The sequence below is a fragment of the Aristolochia californica genome, unplaced genomic scaffold, assembly GCF_029961685.1.
Source record: "Aristolochia californica isolate CCGP_79_NKW_82.1479 unplaced genomic scaffold, dmAriCali1.0.hap1 SCAF_16, whole genome shotgun sequence".
NCBI classification, from domain to species: Eukaryota; Viridiplantae; Streptophyta; class Magnoliopsida; order Piperales; family Aristolochiaceae; genus Aristolochia; species Aristolochia californica.
The window spans coordinates 11,109,247-11,136,690 of NW_027181837.1; the positions used below are offsets into that span (position 1 = coordinate 11,109,247).

Below are 27,444 nucleotides of genomic sequence, written 5' to 3' on the forward strand. Positions count from 1 at the left end.
GCGATTTTTTTATTTTTTATTATTTATATTTTTACATTGTATAATAATTTTATGCATTGTATTCTTTAATTATTTTTATATTTAAAAAATATTTTAATTGGAGACTTACTAGGTTGACTTGGGAATGCGACAATGGATAATGTTTGATTTCTAAACTGTTCGGGTTTTCGAGTTGGGGTTCGGGTTCTCAAAACCCGACCCATGCTTTCCCCTCTGAATTAACCAGCTTTTTCTTTGACCGAACCAGCTCAAACGGCGTTTACTAGATCACTAGTTTAGATGAATTGTCCCAAGCGGGGTAAGAAGTCTGTGTTTTTTTTTTCCTCCCTCATTATTTGGGTTTTTATCGACCTAGCGACTCTGCAACTCTGCTGTTGTCTTCTCGTCGATGGCGGTTAGGGCGACATTATCTCATTTCCCGACCGATCCCGATGCACAGGAAGCCTCTGGCCTTCCTTGGGGAGTCACCGTTACCCATTTTCTCCAGTTCATGAGCTTGGTAACCCCCTGTTTCTGGGTCCAACGGTAACCTTGTTCCTCGTTGCGATAATTGCTAGGCTTTTTTCAATTCCTACTGGGAGCTTGAACAATGGGCTTGGACTTGTTCTCTCTGTGGCACTCTTAATGGGTTAACGTCGAAAACAATCGTTCGTTACTCTCGACCGGAGTTATGTGCAGAGATGTGCTCTTCCTTCATAGATCTCGAGCTACCTCTGGTAGAGTTCCATTTTATTATAATTGAACCCGAGTTTTACTAGATCATTTAGCTGTGGGAATTTAAGTCTAATAGCGTTTGATCTTACTAGATGACGGCGAGGAAGCTGTGAAGGCTCAGCCGGTTTATGTTGCAGCAATGAATCTTGCATGTAAGATCTGATAGTCTTTGTGATCATACCCTTCATTTCATATGCGAACTTTGCTACATTTTATCTTTATCGATGTTACTACTGCATTTTGCTTTTTTTCGAAATTGTTTATTAGTACCTTAGATAGAGTTTGTATTTCCTAGATCGAGGTGTAAGTGTTTTAGGGGTGTCTTCTTTTGTTACTGTTAAATGTTTAACCATGGTTTACTGATAAGATGGCTCATGTATTGAGGTGATTATGTTGCTATGTTTGTATGTGTTTTCCTTGTCGAATCTGTATTGACTTGTACAATGGTACTAGTTATGCACTTGATGTATCTGAGTATTTAAATATTTTTATTGTATCATGTAAAATTTTTTATGGTAAAAAGCATTGGCAGGATTACATATTTATCCAGCCAAGATAAATGACGAATTCTTGATTCCCACTTTGGAGTGTTGCGTCCAGACGGAGTAATGGTAACTTATGCAATTGATGAAACTAGTTCAGTCAAGCTGCATTATGTCCAATCATTTCCTATATTACGTTACCTGTTAGGAGCCAAATGTTGCCTGAAGATGGGAGAAAAGATAATTGGCATTCTACTTTTTTCTTTTTTGGTGTCATCAAGCATTAACAAATGGCTACTTCATTAAAGATACTGTTCATGTTTCAGGAACATTGTATAGTTCAATCACTTGAATGCTCATCCACTAAATATTTATGATCCTACATCCATTATGGTATTGCCTTACAGTTCTTCTAACCTTTTTTATTTTTTCTAAATGGATCATAGTAAGCAAAACTTTCTCAAAGATGTCTCAAAAGCCCATCTAAAAGTTGTTTGCGGTTGTGATGCAAAAGCAAGATGATGAGGGTAATCTTGTGTTCATGGTTATCATTCATGGATATTACATGGAGGCGGAATTATAATCATAAATCTTGTCTTCTACAAGTTCAACATGATGAGTTGGCATGAGGCTCAAAACTGTATTAATTATTTTGCACATTTATTAGTGGTATAAAAATTTTAAGTTCTCAACATGCTCTATCCCTTACATTGTGCTAGAATTCACTTACTAGTTTTTTGTTGTACTTCTGAACATAAATGCAGCATCTGAGGATTTTTTGGAGTTGATCAAAAGTGCGCTACTGGCTGCTTTAGAAGGTGGGCAATTGTTTATCTCAGTATTGGCCTTCATAAGGTGATCAAAATTTTAGAAGATCACCCTCAGCTTTTCACACATTTGTGGTTGCATTGGTAATTATTATTCTTGTTTATGGTAATGTTTTAATACCAATTACCTTTTACATTTGCAGCACTTGGGCCGGGTTCTCTGTTTGGGCTTGTTACATTCAGTCAAAAGATAGGCTTATACGATGTGCAAGGACCCATACCAGTTGTCAAAAATGTCTTCATTCCCCCAGATACAGATGCTTCATTGCCCTTTGAGCTTGAAGATGCCATGCCATTGTTTTCTTTCTTGGCTCATGTATGTTTATGATGGACAATGTCAACATACCCTTGACTTCAAATTGTTAAAAAAAAAAAGAATCTCTACCAACACTACAATCAATTGGAAAATGGATTTTAGTGAAGGTTTGGTTCATTCTCCAAGAAGTAGATACTTGCAAAGACCGAATAGCTGCAGCCTTGGAAACACTGAAACCTATAACTTCATGGGAAAGAACTATAGCTGTTGGACAAGGACTTGATGGTATATTATTAGGTGGCAGAGGTTTTGGAGCTGCAATGGAGGCTCTAATTAACTACCTTGGATCAGAATACGGAAATACATTTGCACTGGGTATGGTAAAATCCAATTCTTACTTCCCTATGCTTCTTTTACATTATCATGGACCAAAATAAATTAACATATGTCTCTTTTATAGTCATCTTTGTTCTAACTATTTAGTGATGTTTGTTGAAAATCAAGTAAATGCATATTACCTATAAATGGATTTACAGAATGACATTTTGTTTCTTAGGAAGTGGTCTTGAATTGCAAAGCCTCCATCCTTGGATGAGAAAAGTCTTCTAATTCCCATTGAGGATGGATCAGTGCTATGAGGAAATTTTGGTTAATCTTTCAACTTATTGACATCTGGTGGCACCAGATTTAGATCATCAAACATTCTTGCAGTTACTGCCACCAAAGTGTGTCATCCTTGTTTGATGTCTTCCTCTTTTCCATGCACAAGATATATCTGGTTCTGTTTTCCTTATGGGTAGACTTATTCTTTCAACTAAAATCTATCATTAATTTTTTTCTAATAAAATCTTTTTCATTATTGAAAAAATGGCATGTACCCCTTATTGCTGGATGCTCTCTCTTTAAAAAGTTGAGTGTTTTCATTGTTCTTTTCCCATTGATGTTCATTAGTCAAATGCATGGAACTTATTGTGAGGGATAAATCTGGAGAGTCATTCCTTGTTTTTCTATTTGTATTTTTGAAGATTTCTTCTTTGAATCTAGGATTGTCTTTATCCCTCACTATGAAAAGTATATGTTAATTCTATTAATTATGTCTTGTGAAACCATAATGGCTGGAAATGAGCTAAATGTTGCCAATTGAAAGAATTGGTTTTTCAATGGTTGATTATCGATTTCCTGGAAAAGCACTGGTCACAATTTTTTTGGATACTTCCTCTTACCAGGTAATAACATGTTCTTTTCCTTGAGTGGAGTGTTTCCTCTCAAGGGCGACAATAGGGGCCTGGAAGAATATCTTGTCTCAATTTACCTTTCTGAATTTTGTTTTCTTAAAATTGACTGTACTAATTGCATTAGTATTAATAAACATTCATTTATTGGTTATGTGGCTCCAAAATTGACTGCATTAGTGACTATCAGCATTTGTTTATTAGATATTTATGTGGGTCAAAAATTGATTGCAGCTAGGGTTTTTACATTTTTGTTGGTCCTCCTGATTATGGAGCCAGTCAATTAGATACAAGGCGTTATGGTGAGCAATATGCCAGTAAAGGAGAGGATGTAGACTGTGTACACTGCTTCCTGAGCAGACACCCTTCTACAAAGAATTGGTAAATTGCCTTATGCCTCTACATACACCCAAGTGCTGAAATGGTTGAGTTTTGTAGAATCTACAGATCTTTGGAAAAATAACCCATGATGACTTTGCACAGGCAGCTATTGCTGTTCAATCGGGGGTTTGTGTGGACATATTTGTTGTTACCAATGAATATACATACTTAGCTTCATAAAAATTCCTTAGCATCGAGAGTGGCGGCTCACTGTTTCTGTACTCTAATACTGATGACTCTACACTTCCTCAGGACATGTAAGTTGATTTGCTTATATCCATCATTTTGAGAAATCATACTTTTTTTTTTGTTGTGAATGAATGTGGAAGCACTTTTTTTGAATGATTGAAGAATGACATTTTTTTTAAATGATGAAGAATGACATTAACTGTTCATCTGCATTGAAGAGTAAAATTCACTCTTAATTACTCAGAAAATATTTTTTTAATAGGGATCATTTTTTTTAAATCGATTTTGGTGAGACGATTTGGCCTGCTCATTCATTCATGGGGTGCCATACTATGAAAAGATCATGCGTGTAATGTTAGAGCTTAGGTGTTGCATGGGTTCAGTTATGCAGTGGAAAGTTGAATTTACTTACCTGTGTTGGCCTAGTTGTGTCGTTGGGATGACCCACATTAGCCAGCCTCCCTTGTATACAAACAGTTGGCACACAATAAACCTTTTCTCATACACAAATCTGTCTACATACAAGATATTCGAGTGCTCCTTTGAGTCTCTATGTCAATGTCTGATTGATTGGCACTAATCCAGCCCCCCTATATATAGTTGGGGAAATTGTTGGCCACATGCCCAATGGTCATGTGCTTCTTGGCGCATGCTTCCTCATCTACAACCGCCCCAGCTAACACCCCATGGCCCACGTGACTAGAAACCATTTAGGAACCATTATAAGCTGAATTTTGATGGTAGCGCCTTTCGGAACCCGGGTTTGGATGGTTTTGGCGGGGTGATTTTTTATCCAGGCGGCACTGCCATACTCTCTTATTGTGGCCCTCTCGGAATTGCTGACTCGACCATTTCTGAGCTCTCTGGTCTCCTTCACGGCTTGTGTATTTTTAAGGATCACTTTAGTGGTCTCCTTATCATGGAGGGAGACTCCAAGGTCGTCATCGGATGGTGCTCCACCTCATCCTTCCCCCCATGGCGTCATTGGCAGATTTTTCTTGATATTTTGGATATTGTATCCACCATTTCTTGTACTTCATCTCATATACTTAGATCAGCCATTTCGGTTGCTGATTTGTGTGCCTAGGTCCCCCCTTCAATCTCTTATTGTTAGGGGAGGTCTCCCTTGATGTATCTTCCCTTTCTTTGAAATAAGTTTATCATCATTAAAAAAAAAGTTGGCTGCCACTAATCTGACTTGCCTCCATGCCTTGGTGTTCAGGCACTAGTCCGTATGTGCCCAGCCTATACGTGTAGTGCCTAGGGGTGGCATCAAGTCGAGTTGAGCCGAGCTTGAATCTGCATATGTTCAAGTTGGGCTTGATTTAAATACTTCGAACTCAAGCTAGAGCCGAGCCCAGCCTTAAGCTTAAAATAGGAGTTGAGCTTGAGTAGGGTTCAAGCTCCAACCTACATTTAAAACTTTGCATAAAATACAAGTCAAATAAACTGTGCATAAAATTATGCATAAAATTTACCTAAAATTGGGCATGACCTTTGTACATAAACTCTGCATAAAATTGTCTATAAACTCTGCATAAAATTGTTTATAAACACTACATAATATTATGCCAATGTGACTTATATAAAAACATGACCTATATACAAAATGTGACTTTTATATACATTTCCCACTCTCTTGAGCCTAGCCAAACTCGAACCTGTATATGTTTGAGCTTTGCTTGATTTGAATACTTTGAACTTGAGTTCGAGCTCAAGCTTAGCTTTGAGACTAAAATTGGAATCGAGCTCAAGCCCAAGAATTTTAACCAAATTTGAGCTCAAGCTCGAGTCGAGTTTGAACTTTACCTACATTTAAAACTTTCCATAAAATACATATTTAATATTAAGTTCAACGAATCCTAAAAGTATGGAAAACAAATAGAGATAATCTTGCATATCAGAGTTATTAAGAAACGAAATATGACTAGATCTGTAACTCATAAAGGATCTCAAAATAATTTGTATTGCATAAATTCTGTACTACATTGCATGGAGAGAATAAGGATGAAGGAGATCAAATGGGAGAAATGAGCTTACCTGTGGCTGACATATATTCTATGGCTTTCGTCTGCAATGCCCAGGTCAGCAATGCCTAAATGCGGTTGTGCGATGAAGAGATCGAAAGTGCTGAAGATGGAACATAGAGGAAATAGGTTGAGGAAGGACTGAAATACGAAACTTCCCTAAAAATCTGAGCATGCATATTACTTGTGGTTGGTAATATGCATGCTCTCTTTTCTTTTCTTTTCCATTTTCCTTGTGCTTCCAAACAAGAGAAACCACATTTCTCTTTTTTTTCTCTCTTATTTTTCATGGGCATCCAAACAAGAGAATTGATCTTTTAGTCCCATTCCTCTTCTTGGGTAAATCTTCCTCAACGTCCGTCATTTCTGAATAACTGGTGCACCCAACACTGTCAATAATACCATAATATTTGACTGTGCACAGCCCCTTTAGGGAAAAACCTCGCGGAAGGGAGCCAGTCCTGGTTATGAAAAAGCTGAGTCTCATCCCGCTCCGACCACAGATCGTAGCCTCCAGAAAACTGAGACCTGTTAGCCAAATCCTTCAACTGCTCATCGGCTTTGATGGAAAAGAGAGTTGGGGCTCGCTCAACAACCTCCCACAGTGACTCAAGCTCAGAAACTGCGGCTCTAAGTTCCGCCATCTGCCTCATTTCATAAATCTTCCACTCACGGCAAAGACGGGCCTTTAGGAACTGTTTGGCTTTTTTGGCCTGCATCCGCTTCCACTGCCATTTCGAGACTCCACTGAGGTAGGTACAAGGCCCCCCACCCAGTTTGTCACGAGGTCAGATGAGCCTAAACTCACTTAGGCTAGCGGAACTCCAACTCCTGTGATGGCCTACCTTCAATTCGTCAAAGGTAGTACAACCTCTCACCCCTTAGATCAACATTGCAAACTCCTTCCTCTCAAATGAAGCACGAGCAATGAAAAGATAGAAAGACAATGGAATAGGAAGAGAAAGTAACCTTGTATTAATACTAGAGAAGATTACAAGGAGTGGCCGTCCAAGGTGGAAGGCCAGCGCTCTACAAAAACTCTCCCTCTCGTCTATGTTGAATGAATCTACAAGGGTTGAATGCCTTGGTATTTATAGGCTTCAACGCCTCCCTTCTCTCATGCTTCCGTCCAATGAGAACAGAGATCCTCCCTTATCAAATCTCCTTGATTTGATCCTCCATTCAAATCCCTTGATTTGCTCATTTTTCTTAAAATTCGTTTTACCATTGTTATTTTCCTTAGATACTTTGTTAGCCGAATCATTCTGTCACTCATATTCGGTTAACTTTTCAGCAGTAAATAAAGTTGAAGCTAATGTCTTTACTTTCCGTCTTCTCAATTCTTGCTCAGCCTATGAACATAAGCCAACAAGAAAGCAAAAGAGACGATCTTCATCTGACGTATATGAGATACAAAGCATAAGGGAAGTGAAGGATTGTACATACTCTCTAATGGTGCCTTTCTACGTCAATGCACGAAGTTCCTTCCTTGCTTGGTACTCGACATCTTCCGGAAAGAACTGCCTCCGCAGCTCCCTCTTGAAATCGACCCAAGTGTGGATGGGGTCCTCTCCCTCTTGCTCATCTCCCATGCGTCTTCTCCACCAGAGAATAGCATCATCAGATAAGAACATAGCAACAGTACTAACCTTAGCTTGCTCGTCCGACAGCTTGTTTGCATGAAAATATTGCTCCACTTGCCATAGAAAATTATCTATGACCTTTGCATCTCTCTTTCCAATGAAAGACTTTGGCTCACGCACCTTGGAAGGGATCGACCAGTCACGCACAACCTCCACCTTCTTGCTGTCCACCCATATCCGTCCTCCCTCTATCCAATGTCCAAGAAAGGACACCTCTTGCAACCCAAAGGAGGACGTCTCCTTGACATACAGCTGATTATTTCTCAACATTTTGAGCACCTTTCGAAGGTGTTTCTTGTGCTTGTCCATACTCTTGTTGTACACCACGTCCAAATAAACAACGACAAACTTGTCCAAGTATTCGGAAAATACCTCGCTCATGAGAGTGACAAATGTTGCAAGTGCATTGGTAGGCCAAAGGGCATAACCATGAATTCGTAAGCCCCATATCTGGTTACACAAGTAGTCTTCCCCTCGTCTCCTTCAGCAATCTGGACTTGGTAATAACCACTTCGAAAATCCAATTTGGAGAAAACTTGCGCCTCTTTCAACTGATCATAGATATCTGCAATAAGAGGAATAGGGTACTTATTCTTTATAGTTACGTTGTTGAGCGCCCTACAATCGATGCACAGTCTCATACTTCCATCCTTCTTAGTCTAAAATAGTATAGGGCCCCAAAAGGTGCTTTGCTTGGCCTTATGAACCCAACGTCCAACAACTCACTGAGTTGTCTTCGCAGTTCGTCCAGCTCTTTGGCTGCCATTCGGTATGGTGCTTGTGCTGGCTTTCTTGCTCCAGGCTCAAGCTCTATGCGATGGTCCACTCCTCTCCTAGGTGGTGACCTCGCTGGAAGTTGTTCAGGCATGACATCTCTATATTCATGCAGTACGGCTTGTATCTCTTTAGGGGTAGGCATGACCTCTGCCTGCTCTATAACACAAATAAAAGCAATGTAAGTAGAGCGGCACTTCTTAAGACCTTTATTAAGCTAGAGGGCTGATAGCATTAAGTCCTTTTTTGTTACATCTTTGTTGTCAAGTTCAGAAATAGTATAAGGACTTTGCTCGTCCATAATCCCCACTACCCCAACATGCGGCATTACAAATGCCTTACAAACCGTGAAAAACTCCATTCCCAAAATCACATTGAAATCATCCATGACAACAAAAGTAAAATTCAGAAATCCAACCCACTTGCCTATCTCCACCGGGATGTTCTCGGCAATGCCTTGGACTTCACGAGCAACAGAATTTACTGCTTTCATTTTGCTCCCATCTTTCTCTCCTCGTATATTTAGGTGCCTAGCCTCCACCACCGAAAGGAAGTTGTGGGTGGCGCCAGTGTCCACCACTACTCCAACAGTACATCCAGCAAGTGTTAGAGAGATAAAAAGAAGTTCTCTTAAGGGTCTTACCGGAAGTGGAGCAGCCTTCTCCTCCTTTGAACGGACAACAGCATGGAGAAGTGTTAAGGAGCCCAACCTAGGCTCAATCCCTCCATTGTTCACCTCAGTTTGAGCAGCATTGAGGAACCTCTTTCTAAGACAATCCCTCGCATATGAAACAATGGACCTTCTTTTTTAGTTGGTCCCCTCGTTTCTTCTCTTCCGGCCTAGCCTTGGCGTCCTTTGCCCATGACTTCTTCTCCCCTTTCTCCTTCTTCTTAAAATTCGTTATACCATTGTTATTTTCCTTAGGAACTTTGTTAGCCGAATAATTCTTTCTCTCATATTCGGTTCTCTTTTCAGCTGTAGATAAAGCTGAAGCTAATGTCTTTACTTCCCGTGGGCTGAGCAAGAATTGAGAAGACGGGAAGTAAAGACATGAGCTTCAGCTTTATCTACTGCTGAAAAGTTAACCGAATATGAGAGAAAGAATTATTCGGCTAACAAAGTGCCTAAGGAAAATAACAATGGTATAACGAATTTTAAGAAGAAGGAGAAAGTGGAGAAGAAGTCATGGGCAAAGGACGCCAAGGCTAGGCCGGAAGAGAATAAACGAGGGGACAAACAGAAAAAGAAGGTACATTGTTTCTTATGCGAGGGATTGTCTTAGAAAGAGGTTCCTCAATGCTGCTGAAACTGAGGTGAACAATGGAGGGATTGAGCCCCCTTGACCGACCTTCTCAAGAAATACCAAAAGTGGCAATGGACAGACTCATGCCAAAGAGCATTCCAACGGCTAAAGGACACCATGGTGGCTGAACCAGTGCTACACCTTGCTGATTTCAGCATGCCGTTTGAGGTAAATACAGATGCCTCCAAACAAAATGATATGAATCCTTTGTAGGAAATAATCTATTATTATGTATTGGATTCTTAGGAAGATGGACTAGTTCTAGTACCACCAGGTTTAAAGTTAAGGTAGATGATGTAGTAAATGTAATAGGTAATAAAGGAATCAAATTACTTAAACTTATTAAATATTCTCCAAATATTTTGGTAGGACTAGAATGGAATCTTAAATTTAGAGAAAAATAAATAATTAGTCCCGAAGAAAGTATCATGTATACAGACACAAAGGGTAACATAAACATTAGATTTAATAGCTACGAACAGAATAATACAGAGGACACTGAATCAGTCTCCAGTGAGAACTATTATTTAGTTAATATTGAATTAGAAACAGATGAAATAATATATCCTAAGGAACTAGAATTAAAACTGGTAGAAAGAGAAATTCTTCACCTAGAAGAAGATCTGATAAAAAAACAAGAGGATAAAAGAAGAAGAATACTTGTATTACGACAGTGAAATGAACATTAGAATAGGAAAAATGCCTTTAGAACCAAAAGAAGATGAAACCTTAAGTATCAAAGAATATATGGATGAAGAAAGTTCTACTAATATTCCCGGAAGTAGTTACACTACGTATCCAAGACCTCCACCTAGAGAAGTATATTATTCAGGCAACATGCCAGGATTCCTTATAGTGAACCCATAAATTTGGATAAAAAAATACATCCAAAGGGAAAAAGAAAAGAAATAGAAAAACCTATAACTTTTCAGGCAAAGGGCAAAGGAAAAATTCTTAATCTTTCAGCCCATCATCCTCAAGAATGGACAATTGTATTAGACCTTTGGAAAAACCAAGTAGTATCAGATTATATCCAGAACTTTTCATCCCAAGATGTAGAAGAAATGTATAGGTACGTAGAAACACTCCTAGGAGAAAGCGTTAAAGCTTCATGGGAAAGCTACTAAAGAAGTAATCCAGAAGAATTTGGTCATTTAATGGGCCTAGGATCCAACCCTTATAATTTTGTTAACCAAGTTTACCAGTTAGTAACAGGAGATCTTGTCCTAGACCTTAATATTAAAGAAAACCTTGACCTTATAGATACAATAATAGAATGTACCCATACCTGGTCCTGGAATACTGGTTTAGACAGTAACCCCTGCTTTAAATGCTCCTGGTATCCTAGTAAGCAACAAAGAGCAAAATGCACTCAATGTTTCCTAGAAGCTTGTATTCCTTGCTAAAACTCTTAGGTATTGAACATGTAGAATTCCCTAATCATAATAAGGTATACACTACTAAATTGGAAATTATGGCCAGAAAAATAGAAAACTATGAGGCAGAAAGAACTCTTCTCAAACATAGATTAGATACAATAGAAAAAGATTTTTATGATTGTATCACTGTAGGATTAGAAGAACCAGAAACTTCCTACGTATGTAACCAAGATAAATCTTTTTCCAGTATCCTTGTTAGAGCAAATATTATTTTCCCTAACAAACAATCCCTCGTGTTAGATGCTTTAGTAGATTCCGGCTGTACCAAATGTATTATCCATAAAAGATTAATTTCTCCTCAGTTCCTTAGAAAACCAATAAACAAGTGTTTAGCCAACAGGTAGATGGTACCTATAACCCATATACAACCTATTCTTATGAAGGCAAAATTCAGTTCTTTACCAACTGTTCAACTTTTTCTTGATCTTATCCTTTACCTTTAACATGGGTTAGAGATCTCAAACTCAAAGTAGACTTTATTTTAGGTCTTAATTTTATTATTCATAACAATGGTTCTCTTACTCCTTATTTGCAATGTCCTTTTTACAACTATCTTTAGAATTAATGTTCTGTCTTTTAGGGCAAGTGTTGGCTAAGTGTTCTGTCTGATAGAACATTAAAAGACAGAAGCGTTTTAGGAACTACCTTCTGGAAGTTTTTACAACTATCTTTTCCTTCTCTTACGATTGTTTTCATGCTTATACTTTTCATAATATTAGGCATCGTTCTTGTTACCTTAATACTTACTGCTTTTATTGTGTGTTGAGTATTTTCGTTCTTGTTCATATTTACTACTTTATTTTAAGTCGTTATTACATAAAGGTATATAAGGCTGGAAACTACTGGGAGAGGGTTAAGCCCTGACAAACGCCTCTGCCTCAGTTGAGCCAAGTGTTGCTCTCGGTTGTCACAATGCCGCTGTACCTTTTTATGTATATTTGGTTAATTACAAAGATAATAAAAAAGTTTTTGAGATTTGTTTTGCGAATATTACCTATATATTACTTATACTTAGGATTATTATATAATACCTTAAGAGATTATTGTGCAATATCATAGGAACTTATAACTACATATTGTTCTTGGTAATAATAGCATTAGAATTATTTGGATATTTTATATTTCTCCCAAAACAATTAGATAATCTTTTAGCCTCCGATATATTCTTATTCCTTAATATTTTAGCCTGAATCATAGATAGAACCTTAGATACATGATTTTTATCTTTATAGCTTTAACAATAGTCTTCTGTAGTTTAGTTATCTTTAGTTTTGTCTGTTTTACCTTATCTTTATATTCATATAGAAGATTTGTAGAGACTCCTAGGCAGATATTTATACCGAGAAGACAAGTAATTAGAAGAACCCCATATAATTCACCTCTAAATACTCCAGATTAAAGCAAATTAAAGTAATACCCCTCGGGAGGGAGGGAGGGAGGGAGGCTAAGTGTTCTGTCTGAAAGAACATTAAAAGTCAGAAGCGTTTTAGGAACTACCTTCTGGAAGTTTTTACAACTATCTTTTCCTTCTCTTACGATTGCTTTCATGCTTATACTTTTCACAATATTAGGCATAGTTCTTGTTACCTTAATACTTACTGCTTTTATTGTGTGATGAGTATTTTCGTTTTTGTTCATATTTACTTCTTGATTTTAAGACTTTATTATAGAAAGGTATATAAGGCTGGAAACTACTGGATGAGGGCTAAACCCTGACAAACGCCTCTGCCTCAGGTGAGCCAAGCTTTGCTCTCGGTTGTAACAACGCCTCTGTACTTTTTTATGTATATTTGGTTAATTAATAAGATAATAAAACAATTTTTGAGATTTTTTTGCCAATATTACCTATATATTGCTTATATTTAGGATTATAATATAATACCTTAAGAGATTATTGTGCAATATCATAGGAACTTATAGCTACATATTGTTCCTGGTAATAATAGCATTAGAATTATTAGGATATTTTATATTTCTCCCAGAACGATTAGATAATCTTTTAGCCATGGATATATTCTTATTCCTTAATATTTTAGCCAAAATCACAGATAGAACCTTAGATACATGATTTTTATCTTCATAGCTTTAACAATAGTCTTCTATAATTTAGTTCTGTTATGTTTTGTCTATTTTACCTTATCTTTATATTCATACAGAAGATTTGTAGAGACTCCTAAGCAAATATTTATACCTAGAGGACTAGTAATTAGAAGAACTCCAAATAATTCACCTCTAAATACTCCAGATTAAAGTAGATTAAAGTAGTACCCCTCCGAATTGGTATCGAGAGGGAGGGAGGGAGGGAGGGAGGGAGGCTAAGTGTTCTGACAGAACATTAAAAGACAAAAACGTTTTAGGAACTACCTTCTGTCTAAGTGTTCTGACAGAACATTAAAAGACAGAAGCGTTTTAGGAACTACCTTCTGGAAGTTTTACAACTATCTTTTCCTTCTCTTACGATTGCTTTCATGCTTATACTTTTCATAATATTAGGCATAGTTCTTGTTACCTTAATACTTACTGCTTTTATTGTGTGTTGAGTATTTTCGTTTTTGTTGATATTTACTACTTTATTTTAAGACGTTATTACAGAAAGGTATATAAGGCTGGAAACTACTGGGTGAGTGCTAAGCCCTGACAAACACCTCTGCCTCAGTTCAGCCAAGCTTTGCTCTCGGTTGTTACAACGCCGCTGTACCTTTTTATGTATTTTTGGTTATTTAATAAGATAATAAAACAGTTTTTTAGATTTTTTTTGCTAATATTACCTTTATATTACTTATACTTAGGATTATTATATAATACCTTAAGAGATTATTGTGCAATATCATAGGAACTTATAGCTACATATTGTTCTTCGTAATAATAGCATTAGAATTATTTGGATATTTTATATTTCTCCCAGATCAATTAGATAATCTTTTAGCCTTTGATATATTCTTATTCCTTAATATTTTAGCCTGAATCATAGATAGAACCTTAGATAAATGATTTTTATCTTTATAGCTTTAACAATAGTCTTCTGTAATTTAGTTATATTTAGTTTTGTCTATTTTACCTTATCTTTATATTCATACGGAAGATTTGTAGAGACTCCTAGGCAAATATTTGTACCTAGAAGACAAGTAATTAGAAGAACCCCAAATAATTCACCTCTAAATAATCTAGATTATGGCAGATGAAAGTAGTACCCCTCGGGAGGGAGGGAGGGAGGGAGGCTAAATGTTCTGTCTCATAGAAGATTAAAAGACAGAAGCGTTTTAGGAACTACCTTCTGGAAGTTTTTACAACTATCTTTTCCTTCTCTTACGAATGCTTTCATCCTTATACTTTTCATAATATTAGGCATCGTTCTTGTTACCTTAATACTTACTACTTTCATTGTGTGTTGAGTATTTTCGTTTTAGTTCATATTAACTACTTTATTTTAAGACGTTATTATAGAAAGGTATGTAAGACAGGTTACTATTGGGTGAGGGCTAAGCCCTGACAAACGCCTCTACCTCAGTTGAGCCTAACGTTGCTCTCGGTTGTCACAACGACGTTGTACCTTTTTATGTATATTTGGTTAATTAATAAGATAATAAAACAGTTTTTGAGATTTTTTTTTGCGAATATTACCTATATAGTACTTAGACTTAGGATTATTATATAATACCTTAAGAGATTATTGTGCAATAACATAGGAAATTATAGCTACATAATGTTCTTGGTAATAATAGCATTAGAATTATTTGGATATTTTATATTTCTCCCAGAACAAGTAGATAATCTTTTAGCCTCTGATATATTCTTATACCTTAATATTTTATCCTGAATCATAGATAGAACCTTAGATACATGATTTTTATCTTTATAACTTTAACAATAGTCTTCTATAATTTAGGTATCTTTAGTTTTGTCTATTTTACCTTATCTTTATATTCATACAGAAGATTTGTAGAGACTCCTAGGCAAATATTTACACCTAGAAAACAAGTAATTAGAAGAACCCCAAATAATTCACCTATAAATACTCCAGATTAGAGCAGATTAAAGTAGTACCCCTCGGGAGGGAGGGAGGGAGGCTAAGTGTTCTGTCTGACAGAACGTTAAAAGTCAGAAGTATTTTAGGAACTACCTTCAGGAAGTTTTTACAACTATCTTTTCCTTCTTTTACGATAGCTTTCGTGCTTATACTTTTCATAATATTAGGCATCATTCTTGTTTCCTTAGTACTTATTGCTTTTAATGTGTGTTGAGTATTTTCCTTTTTGTTCATATTTACTACTTTATTTTAAGATGTTATAATAGAAAGGTATATAAGGCTGGAAACTACTAGGTGAGGGCTAAGCCCTGACAAACGCCTCTGCCTCAGTTGAGCCAAGCGTTTCTCTCAGTTGTCACAACGCCTCTATAACTTTTTATGTATATTTGGTTAATTAATAAGATAATAAAACAGTTTTTAAGATTTTTTTTGCGAATATTACCTATATATTACTTATATTTAGGATTATTATATAATACCTTAAGAGATTATTGTGCAATATCATAGGAACTCATTGCTACATATTGTTCTTGGTAATAATAGCATTAGAATTATTTGGATATTTAATATTTCTCCTAGAACAATTAGATAATCTTTTAGTCTCTGATATATTCTTATTCCTTAATATTTTAGCCTGAATCATAGATAGAACCTTAGATACATGATTTTTATCTTTATATCTTTAACAATAGTTGTTTGTTATTTAGTTATCTTTATTTTGTCTTTTTTACCTTATCTTTATATTCATACAGAAGATTTGTAGACTCCTAGGCAAATATTTATACCTAGAGGACTAGTAATTAGAAGAACCCCAAATAATTCACCTCTAAATACTCCAGATTAAAGCAGATTAAAGTAGTACCCCTCGGAATTGGTATTGAGAGGGAGGGAGGGAGGGAGAGGCTAAGTGTTATGACAGAACATTAAAAGACAAAAGCGTTTTAGGAACTACCTTCTGGCTAACTGTTCTAACAGAACATTAAAAGACAGAAGCGTTTTAGGAACTACCTTCTCGCTAACTGTTCTAACAGAAGATTAAAAGACAGAAGCATTTTAGGAACTACCTTCTGGCTAACTGTTCTAACAGAACATTAAAAGACAGAAGCGTTTTAGGAATTACCTTCTGGATGTTTTACAACTATCTTTTCCTTCTCTTACTACTGCTTTCATGCTTATACTTTTTATAATATTTGGCATCGTTCTTGTTACCTTCATACGTACTGCTTTTATTGTGTGCTGAGTATTTTCGTGTTTGTTCATATTTACTACTTTATTTTATGACGTTATTACAGAAAGGTATATAAGGCTGGGAACTACTGGGTGAGGGCTAAGCCCTGACAAACGCCTCTGACTCAGTTGAGCCAAGCGTTGCTCTCGGTTGTCACAACACCGATGTACCTTTGTATGTATATTTGTTTAATTAATAAGATAATAAAACAAGTTTTGAGATTTGTTTTGCGAATATTACCTATATATTACTTATACTTAGGATTATTATATAATACCTTAAGAGATTATTGTGCAATATCATAGGAACTTATAGCTACATATTGTTCTTGGTAATAATAGTATTAGAATTATTTGGATATTTTATATTTCTCCCAGAACAAGTAGATAATCTTTTAGCCTATGATATATTCTTATTCCTTAATATTTTAGCCTGAATCATAGATAGAACCTTAGATACATGATTTTTATCTTTATAACTTTAACAATAGTCTTCTGTAATTTAGTTATCTTTAGTTTTGTTTGTTTTACCTTATCTTTATATTCATACAGAAGATTTGTAGAGACTCCTAGGCAAATATTTATACCTAGAAGACAAGTAATTAGAAGAACCCCAAATAATTCAGCTCTAAATACTCCAGATTAAAGCAGATTAAGTAGTACCCCCTCTGAATTGGTATCTAGAGAGAGAGAGAGAGAGAGGGAGGGAGGGAGGGAGGGAGGGTGGGAGGGAGGGAGGGAGCGAGAGAGAGAGAGAGAGAGAGAGGGAGAGAGAGAGAGAGAGAGAGAGAGGGAGAGAGAGAGAGAGAGAGAGCATCCTATCCATAATAGGATACATGACATTAAGTTAGAAATTATGGCCAGAAAAATAGAAAACTGTGAATTACTCTCCTCAAACATAGATTAGATACAATAAAAAAAGACTCCTGTGATGGGATTATAGTAGGCATAGAAGACCCAGAAACTTCCTACGTCTGCAACCAAGACAAATCTTTTTCTAGCGTACTTGTCAGGGCCAAGATTGTTTTCCATAATAAACAATCCATAATATTAGATGCCTTAGTAGACTCTAGCTGTACAAAATGTATCATCCATAGAAGACTCGTTCCCCCTCAGTTTTTCAAGAAAACAACTAAACAAGTTTTTAGCCAACAAGTAGATGGTACTTATAACCCATATACCACCTATTTCGATGAAGGAAAGATCCAATTCTTTACCAACCGCTCCACCTTTTCTGGATCTTATTCTTGACCTTTGACATGGGTTAGAGCGTTGCTAATATACTTTTATGTATTATATATTAAACACGCACAATCTATAAAACTTAGCAAACAATAAACGCAGTAAGTGCTAAAGCGATAAGAACAATTCCTAAGGTTATGAAAAGCACAAGCATAGAGAATCTTTTAGGTTCCTATATATTCTTAATTATTAATATTATAGTTAGAATCGCAGATACATGATCTTTGTCTTTATAGCTTTAGTAATAGTTTTCTGTAATTTGGTTATTTTTAGTTTTATCTATTTTACTTTGTCTTTATATTCTTATAGAAGATTCGTAGAAACCCCTAGGCAAATCTTTATACCTAGAAGACAAATAGTAAGGAGACCTGCAAATCATTCAGCTTTAAATACTTCAGATTAATCAGTACCCCCTCCAAATTGGTATCAGAACCCTAAGACCTGGAACCCTCCAAAAAACTAGATTATTTAGACCTTAGACTTCCATACAGATTTGAGATAAAATATATAGGACCTAATTCTGTTAGGTGTCATTTCAACGGTGAAAAAAATATTTTACACGAGAATAATCCCCCATTAAATACTATCACAGATCTTATTATAAGTCTAGGTTATAATCTTCAAACAAAGTAACTGAAGTAGAATTCACTTTAACTAAGATACAAGATGAAATTAAGACTTTAAAAATAAAAACAGAGAAACTCTCTGAGAATTTAGACTATCTAAAAAGTAGTAAAGGATCGCAACAAAATATTGATAAAGAAATAGATTTAATATCCCAGAAATTGAAAGGTATCACAATAGAAGCTAGAACCTCCTTAGCTAAAAAACCATGACACTTTCACAGCGAGGTGAAGGATTTACCTCGGAAATAGGAAGTTCTTCTAGAAACCTTAATATAATAGAAAGAATAATAGGAAGGAGAAGTGTAGACCAAAGAGATATACAAGTAGACGAAATAATAGATATAGATCAAGACATTACTATATTTAGCAATAACCAATTAAACGTTCTTAACCCCAGACAATTACATAGAACAGGACCATTAAACTTTAATACCGAATTATTTAGACGTTACGGAGAAATCCAGATTAGTTGTGTGGGACAAGATTCTGTTAACATTAACTTAATAGCAGAACAAGCCTTTAAAGAAATAGGGGTAAAAGGATTCATTTAGGTCTGATTGTAATAGGGGTAAAAGGATTAGGACGAAAACATCTAGGAACTAGAACCTTACTTAGTATCTACGATGATAGATGGGCAGACCCTAAAAAGGCAATGTTAGGAATCACTAAGGTAGATATGAATCAAAATGGAGGAATATTTTATTGCTCCCCAGACTTCCTTATTGGACTACAAGATTTTAGAAAATATATCAAAATAGGTATTCAGACAAAAGGATATGAATCCTTTGTAGGAAACAATCTTTTATTGTGTATTGAATTCTTAGGAAGGTGTACTTGTTCTAGCACTACTAGGTTCAAGGTTAAAATAGATGATGTAGTTAATTTAATAGGAAACAAAGCAATAAAATTAATTAAGCCAATTAAATATTCTCCAGACATTTTTGTAGGATTAGAAGGGAACGTTAAATTTAGAGAAGAAAAAATAATCAGTCCTGAAGAAAGTATCATGTACACAGATACTAAAGGTAACATAAATATTAGATTTAATAGCTATGAACAAAAGAATATAGAAGATACGGAATCAATTTCTAGTGAAAATTATGACCTAGTCAATATAGAATTAGAAACACATGAGATAATACCTAGGCTTTTTTGGCCTGCATCCGCTTCCACTGCCATTTCGAGACTCCGCCGAGGTAAGTACAAGGCCCCCCACCTAGTTTGTCACAAGGTCAGATGAGCCTAAACTCACATAGGCTAGCGGAATTCCAACTCCCGTGATGGCCTACCTTCAATTCGTCAAAGGTAGTACAACCTCTCACCCCTTAGATCAACGTTGCAAACTCCTTCCTCTCAAATGAAGCATGAGCAATGAAAAGATAGAAAGACAATGGAATAGGAAGAGAAAGTAACCTGTATTAATACTAGAGAATATTACAAGGAGTGGCCGTCCAAGGTGGAAGGCCAGCACTCTACAAAAACTCTCCCTCTCGTCTATGTTGAATGAATCTACAAGGGTTGAATGCCTTGGTATTTATAGGGTTCAACCCCTCCCTTCTCTCATGCTTCCGTCCAATGAGAGCAGAGATCCTCCCTTATCAAATCTCCTTGATTTGATCCTCCATTCAAATCCCTTGATTTGCTCCTTTTTCTTAAAATTCATTTTACCATTGTTGTTTTCCTTAGACACTTTGTTAGCCGAATCATTCTTTCTCTCATATTCTGTTAACTTTTCAGCAGTAGATAAAGCTGAAGCTAATGTCTTTACTTCCCGTCTTCTCAATTCTTGCTCAGCCTATGGATGTAAGCCAACAAGAAAGGAAAATAGACGATCTTCATCTGACATATAGGAGATACAAAGCATAAGGGAAGTGAAGGATTGTACATACTCTCTAATGGTGCGTTTCTACGTCAATGCACAAAGTTCATTCCTTGCTTGGTACTCGACATCTTCTTGAAAGAACTGCCTCTGCAGCTCCCTCTTGAAATCGACCCAAGTGTGGATGGGGTCCTCTCCCTCTTGCTCATCTCCCATGCGTCTTCTCCACCAGAGAATAGCATCATCAGATAAGAACATAGCAGCAGTACTAACCTTAGCTTGCTCGTCCAACAGCGTGCTTGCATAAAAATACTGCTCCACTTGCCATAGAAAATTATCTATGACCATTGCATCTCTCTTTCCAGTGAAAGACTTTGGCTCACGCACCTTGGAAGGGATCGACCAGTCATGCACAACCTCCACCTTCTTGCTGTCCATCCATATCCGTCCTCCCCCTATCCAATGTCCAAGAAAGGACACCTCTTGGAATCCAATTGAGCAATTCTCCTCCTTGACATACAACTGATTATTTCTCAACGTTACGAAGGTGTTTCTTGTGCTCATCTATACTCTTGTTGTACACCACGTTGTCATCCAAATAAACAACGACAAACTTGTCCAAGTATTCGGAAAATACCACGCTCATGAGAGTGAAAAATGTTGTAGGTGCATTGGTTAGGCCAAAGGGCATAACCATGAATTCGTAAGCCCCATATCTGTTTACACAAGTAGTCTTCCCCTCGTCTCCTTCAGCAATCCAGACTTGGTAATAACCACTTCAAAAATCCAATTTGGAGAAAACTTACGCCTCTTTCAACTGATCAAAGAGATCTACAATAAGAGGAATAGGGTACATATTCTTTATAGTTACCTTGTTGAGTGCCCTATAATCGATGCACAATCTCATACTTCCATCCTTCTTAGTTTGAAACAGTATAGGGGCCCCAGAAGGTGCTTTGCTTGGCCTTATGAACCCATCGTCCAGCAGCTCACTGAGTTGTCTACGCAATTCGTCCAACTCTTTGGGCGCCATTCAGTATGGTGCTTGTGCTGGCTTTCTTGCTCCGGGCTCAAGCTCTATGCAATGGTCCACCCCTCTTCTAGGTGGTAACCTCGCTGGAAGTTGTTCAAGCATGACATCTCTATATTCATGCAGTACGGCTTGTATCTTTTTAGGGGTAGGCATGACCTCTACCTGCTCTATAGCACAAATAAAAGCAATGTAAGTAGAGCGGCCCTACTTAAGACCTTTCTTAAGCTGGAGGATGTATAGCATTAAGTCCTTTTTGGTTACATATTTGTTGTCAAGTTCAGAAATAGTACAAGGAATTTGCTCGTCCATAATCCCCACTACCCCAACATGTGGCATTACAAATGCCTTACAAACCGTGAAAAACTCCATTCCCAAAATCACATTGAAATCATCCATGACAACAATATTAAAATTCAGAAATCCAACCCACTTGCCTGTCTCAAGCAGGACTTTCTTGGCAATGCCTTGGACTTCACGAGCAGCAGAATTTACAGCTTTCATTTTGCTCCCATCTTTCTCTTCTCGTATATTTAGGCGCCTAGCCTCCTCCTCCAAAGGAAGTTGTGGGTGGCGCCAGTGTCCACCATTGCTCTAATAGTACATCCAAAAAGTGTTAGAGAGATAAAAAGAAGTTCTCTTAAGGGTCTTACCGGAGGTGGAGCAGCCTTCTCCTCCTTTGAACGGACAATAGCATGGAGAAGTGTTAAGGAGCCTAACCTAGGTTCAATCCCTCCATTGTTCACCTCAGTTTGAGCAGCATTGAGGAACCTCTTTCTAAGACAATCCCTCGCATATGAAACAATGGACCTTCGTTTTTTGTTTGGCCCCTCGTTTCTTCTCTTCGGGCCTAGCCTTGGCGTCCTTTCCCATGACTTCTTCTCCCCTTTCTCCTTCTTCTTAAAATTCGTTTTACCATTGTTATTTTCCTTAGACACTTTGTTAGCCGAATAATTCTTTCTCTCATATTTGGTTAACTTTTCAGTTGTAGATAAAGCTGAAGCTAATGTCTTTACTTCCCATCTTCTCAATTATTGCTCAGCCCACGGGAAGTAAAGACATTAGCCTCAGCTTTATCTACAGCTGAAAAGTTAACCGAATATGAGGGAAAGAATTATGCGGCTAACAAAGTGTCTAAGGAAAATAACAATGGTAAAACAAATTTTAAGAAGAAGGAGAAAGGGGAGAAGAAGTCATGGGAAAGGACTCCAAGGCTAGGCCGAAAGAGAAGAAACGAGGGGACAAACAAAAAAAGAAGGTCCATTGTTTCATATGCGAGGGATTGTCTTAGAAAGAGGTTCCTCAATGCTGCTCAAACTGAGGTGAACAATGGAGGGATTGAGCCCCCTTGACCGACCTTCTCAAGAAAGACCAAAAGTGGCAATGGACGGACTCATGCCAAAGAGCATTCCATCGGTTAAAGGACACCATGGTGGTTGAACCAGTGCTGCACCTTGCCTATTTCAGCAAGCCGTTTGAGGTAAATACAGATGCCTCCAAACAAAAGGATATGAATCCTTTGTACGAAATAATCCATTATTATGTATTGGATTCATAGGAAGATGGACTAGTTCTAGTACCACAAGGTTTAAAGTTAAGGTAGATGATGTAGTAAATGTAATAGGTAATAAAGGAATCAAATTACTTAAACCTATTAAATATTGTCCAGATATTTTGGTAGGACTAGAATGGAATCTTAAATTTAGAGAAAAAAATAATTAGTCCCGAAGAAAGTATCATGTATACAGACACAAAGGGTAACATAAACATTAGATTTAATAGCTATGAACAGAAAAATACAGAGGACACTGAATCAGTCTCCAATGAGAACTATGATTTAGTTAATATTGAATTAGAAACAGATGAAATAATATATCCTAAGGAACTAGAATTAAAACTGGTAGAAAGAGAACTTCTTCACCTGGAAGAAGATCTGATAAAAAACAAGAGGATAAAAGAAGAAGAATACTTGTATTACGACAGTGAAATGAACATTAGAATAGGAAAAATGCCTTTAGAACCAAAAGAAGATGAAACCTTAAGTATCAAAGAATATATGGATGAAGAAAGTTCTACTAATATTCCCGGAAGTAGTTACACTACGTATCCAAGACCTCCACCTAGAGAAGTATATTATTCAGGCAACATGCCTAGGATTCCTTTTAGTGAACCCATAAATTTGGATAGAAAAATACATCCAAAGGGAAAAATAAAAGAAATAGAAAGACCTATAACTTTTCAGGAAAAGGGCAAAGGAAAAATTCTTAATCTTTCAGCCCATAATCCTCAAGAATGGACAACTGTATTAGACCTTTGGAAAAACCAAGTAGTATAAGATTATATCCAGAACTTTTCATCCCAAGATGTAGAAGAAATGTATAGGTACTTAGAAACACTCCTAGGAGAAAGCGTTAAAGCTTTATGGGAAAGCTACAAAAGAAGTAATCGAGAAGAATTTGGTCATTTAATGGGCCTAGGATCCAACCCTTATAATTTTGTTAACAAAGTTTACAAGTTAGTAACAGGAGATGACCCTAATTTAGGTTCTATAACACTACAGAAAGATGTTGTTGTTTACTTAGAACAACTTAGTTTACATAATTATAAATATGTTAAAAACTTCCTACAAGACTACTTTTATTATACCTGCATTTCAGATAATGCCTTTAACAAAGACTTAGGAATCAAATTATTTAGAAAACTACCTGGAGCTTTAGGAAAAGAAATTTATGACAAATGGCAAAACATAGAATCAGCAAACCCTACATCGGTATACTCCATCGGACAGAGAACAAAATTCGTTATGACAGTTCTCCAAGAAAAATGTACAGATATCTAGATACGAAGACAACTTAAGGGAGATGACTTTGGATTCTGCAAACAGATATATATTACTCAAGCTTATGGTCTAAAAGATTCAAGACAAAAACCTAGAAATAAAAGATATTTTAAGAAAGGATATTTTATCCGAAGATCTAAGAGTAGAAAACCTTACCTGAACAAAGATAGACATGTCAGAAGATTTAACCCAAAAAGAACTTATAAAAATAAATTATCTTGTTATATTTGTGGTCAGACAGAACACTTAGCCAACACTTGCCCTAAAAGACAAAACATTAATTCAAGAAGATCCACCCTTGTAGAAAACGTACAACAATATCTTATAGAAGGAGATGAATATATGTCAGACACAGAATCAATCAATAGTATTGTACTCATACCCAATGCTCCTTTAGATACATCAGACTCTGATGAAGATCTTGTCCTAGACCTTAATATTGAAGAAAACCTTGACCTTATGGATACAGTAATAGAATGCACCCATACCTGGTCCTAGAATACTAGTTTAGACAGTAACCCCTACTTTAAATGCTCCTGGTATCCTAGTAAGAAACAAAGAGCAAAATGCACTCAATGTTTCCTAGAAGCTTGTAATCCTTGCTTAAAACTCTTAGGTATTGAACATGTAGAATCCCCTAATCATAATAAGGTATACAAAACTAAATTGAAAATTAGGGCCAGAAAAATAGAAAATTGTGAGGCAGAAATAACTCTTCTCTAACATCGATTAGATACAGTAGAAAAAGATTCTTACGATGGTATCACTGTAGGATTAGAAGAACCAGAAACTTCCTACGTATCTAACAGAGATTAATCTTTCTCCAGTATCCTTGTTAGAGCAAAGATTATTTTCCCTAACAAACAATCCCTCATGTTAGATGCTTTAGTAGATTCCGGCTGTACCAAATGTATTATCTATAGAAGATTAGTTCCTCCTCAGTTTCTTAAGAAAACCAATAAACAAGTGTTTAGCCAAAGGATAGATGGTACCCATAACCCATATACAACCTATTTTGATGAAGGCAAAATCTAGTTATTAACCAACTGTTCAACTTTTTCTGGATCTTATCCTTTACCTTTAACATGCGTTAGAGATCTCAAACTAAAAGAAGACTTTATTTTAGGTCTTAATTTTATTCTTCATAACAATGGTTCTGTTACTCCTTGTTTTCAATGTCATTTCTACAACTATCTTTAGAATTAATGTTCTAACTTTTAGGGCAAGTGTTGGCTAAGTGTTCTATCTGACAGAACATTAAAAGACAGAAGCGTTTTAAGAACTACCTTCTAGAAGTTTTTACAACTATCTTTTCCTTCTCTTACGATTGCTTTCATGCTTACACTTTTCAAAATATTAGGAATCATTCCTGTTACCTTAATACTTATTGCTTTTATAGTGTGTTGAGTGTTTTCGGTTTTTGTTGATATTTACTACTTTATTTTAAGACGTTATTACAGAAAGGTATAGAAGGCTGAAAACTACTGGGTGAGGGCTAAGCCCTGACAAACGCCTCTGCCTCAGTTGAGCCAAGCATTACTCTCGGTTATCACAACGCCACTATACCTTTTTATGTATATTTGGTTAATTAATAAGATAATAAAACAGTTTTTGAGATTTGTTTTGCGAATAATACCTATATATTACTTATACTTAGGATTATTATATAATACCTTAAGAGATTATTGTGCAATATCATAGGAACTTATAGCTACATATTATTCTTGGTAATAATAGCATTAGAATTATTTGGATATTTTATATTTCTCCCAGAACAATTAGATAATCTTTTAGCCTCTAATATATTCTTATTCCTTAATATTTTAGCCAGAATCATAGATAGAACCTTAGATACATGATTTTTTTCTTTACAACTTTAACAATAGTCTTCTGTAACTTAGTTATCTTTAGTTTTGTCTGTTTTACCTTATCTTTATATTCATACAGAAGATTTGTAGAGACTCCTAGGCAAATATTTATACCTAGAAGACAAGTAATAAGAAGAACCCAAATAATTCACATCTAAATACTCCAGATTAAAGAAGATTAAACTAGTACCCCTCGGGACGGAGGGAGGGAGGCTAAGTGTTCTGTCTGACAGAACATTAAAAGACAGTAGCATTGTAGGAACTACCTTTTGGAAGTTTTTACAACTATCTTTTCCTTCTCTTACGATTTCTTTCATGCTTATTCTTTTCATAATATTAGGCATCGTTATTTTTACCTTAATACTTACTGCTTTTATTGTGTGTTGAGTATTTTCGTTTTTGTTCATATTTACTACTTCATTTTAAGACGTTATTATAGAAAGGTATATAAGGCTGGAAACTATTGGGTGAGGGCTACGCCCTGACAAACCCCTCTGCCTCAGTTGAGCCAAGCGTTGCCCTCAGTGGTCACAACGCCGCTGTACCTTTTTATGTATATTTGGTTAATTGATAAGATAATAAAACAGTTTTTGAGGTTTGTTTTACGAATATTACCTATATTTTACTTATACTTAGGATTATTATATAATACCTTAAGAGATTATCGTGCAATATCATAGGAACTTATAGCTACATAGTTCTTGGTAATAATAGCATTATAATTATTTGGATATTTTATATTTCTCCCAGAACAATTAGATAATCTTTTAGCCTCTGATATATTCTTATTCCTTAATATTTTAGCCAGAATCATAGATAGAACCTTAGATACATGATTTTTAACTTTATAGCTTTAAAAATAGTCATTTGTAATTTAGTTATCTTTAGTTTTGACTATTTTACCTTATCTTTATATTCATACAGAAGATTTGTAGAGACTCCTAGGCAAATATTTGTAACTAGAGGTCAAGCAATTAGAAGAACCCCAAATAATTCACCTCTAAATACTCCAGATTAAAGCAGATTAAAGTAGTACCCCTCCGAATTGGTATCAAGAGGGAGGGAGGGAGGGATGCTAAGTGTTCTGACAAAACATTAAAAGACAGAAGCATCTTAGGAACTACCTTCTCGCTAAGTGTTCTGGCAGAACATTAAAAGCCAGAAGCGTTTTAGGAACTACCTTCTGGAAGTTTTTACAGCTATCTTTTCCTTCTCTTATGATTGCTTTCATGCTTATACTTTTCATAATATTAGGCATCATTCTTGTTACCTTAATACTTACTGCTTTTATTGTGTGTTGAGTATTTTTCGTTTTTGTTCATATTTACTACTTTATTTTAAGACGTTATTACATAAAGGTATATAAGGCTGGAAACTACTGGGTGAGGGCTAAGCCCTAACAAACGCCTCTGCCTCAGTTGATCCAAGCATTGCTCTCGGTTGTCAAAATGTCGTTGTACCTTTTTATGTATATTTGGTTAATTAATAAGATAATAAA

General features: G+C 36.1%; 1 pseudogene; it reads left to right on the top strand.

Annotated features, from left to right (window-relative positions):
* The first annotated feature begins 388 nt into the window (after positions 1-388).
* Positions 389-27,444, top strand: part of LOC137952574 (protein transport protein SEC23 D-like) — a 67,356-nt pseudogene continuing 40,300 nt past the window's right edge.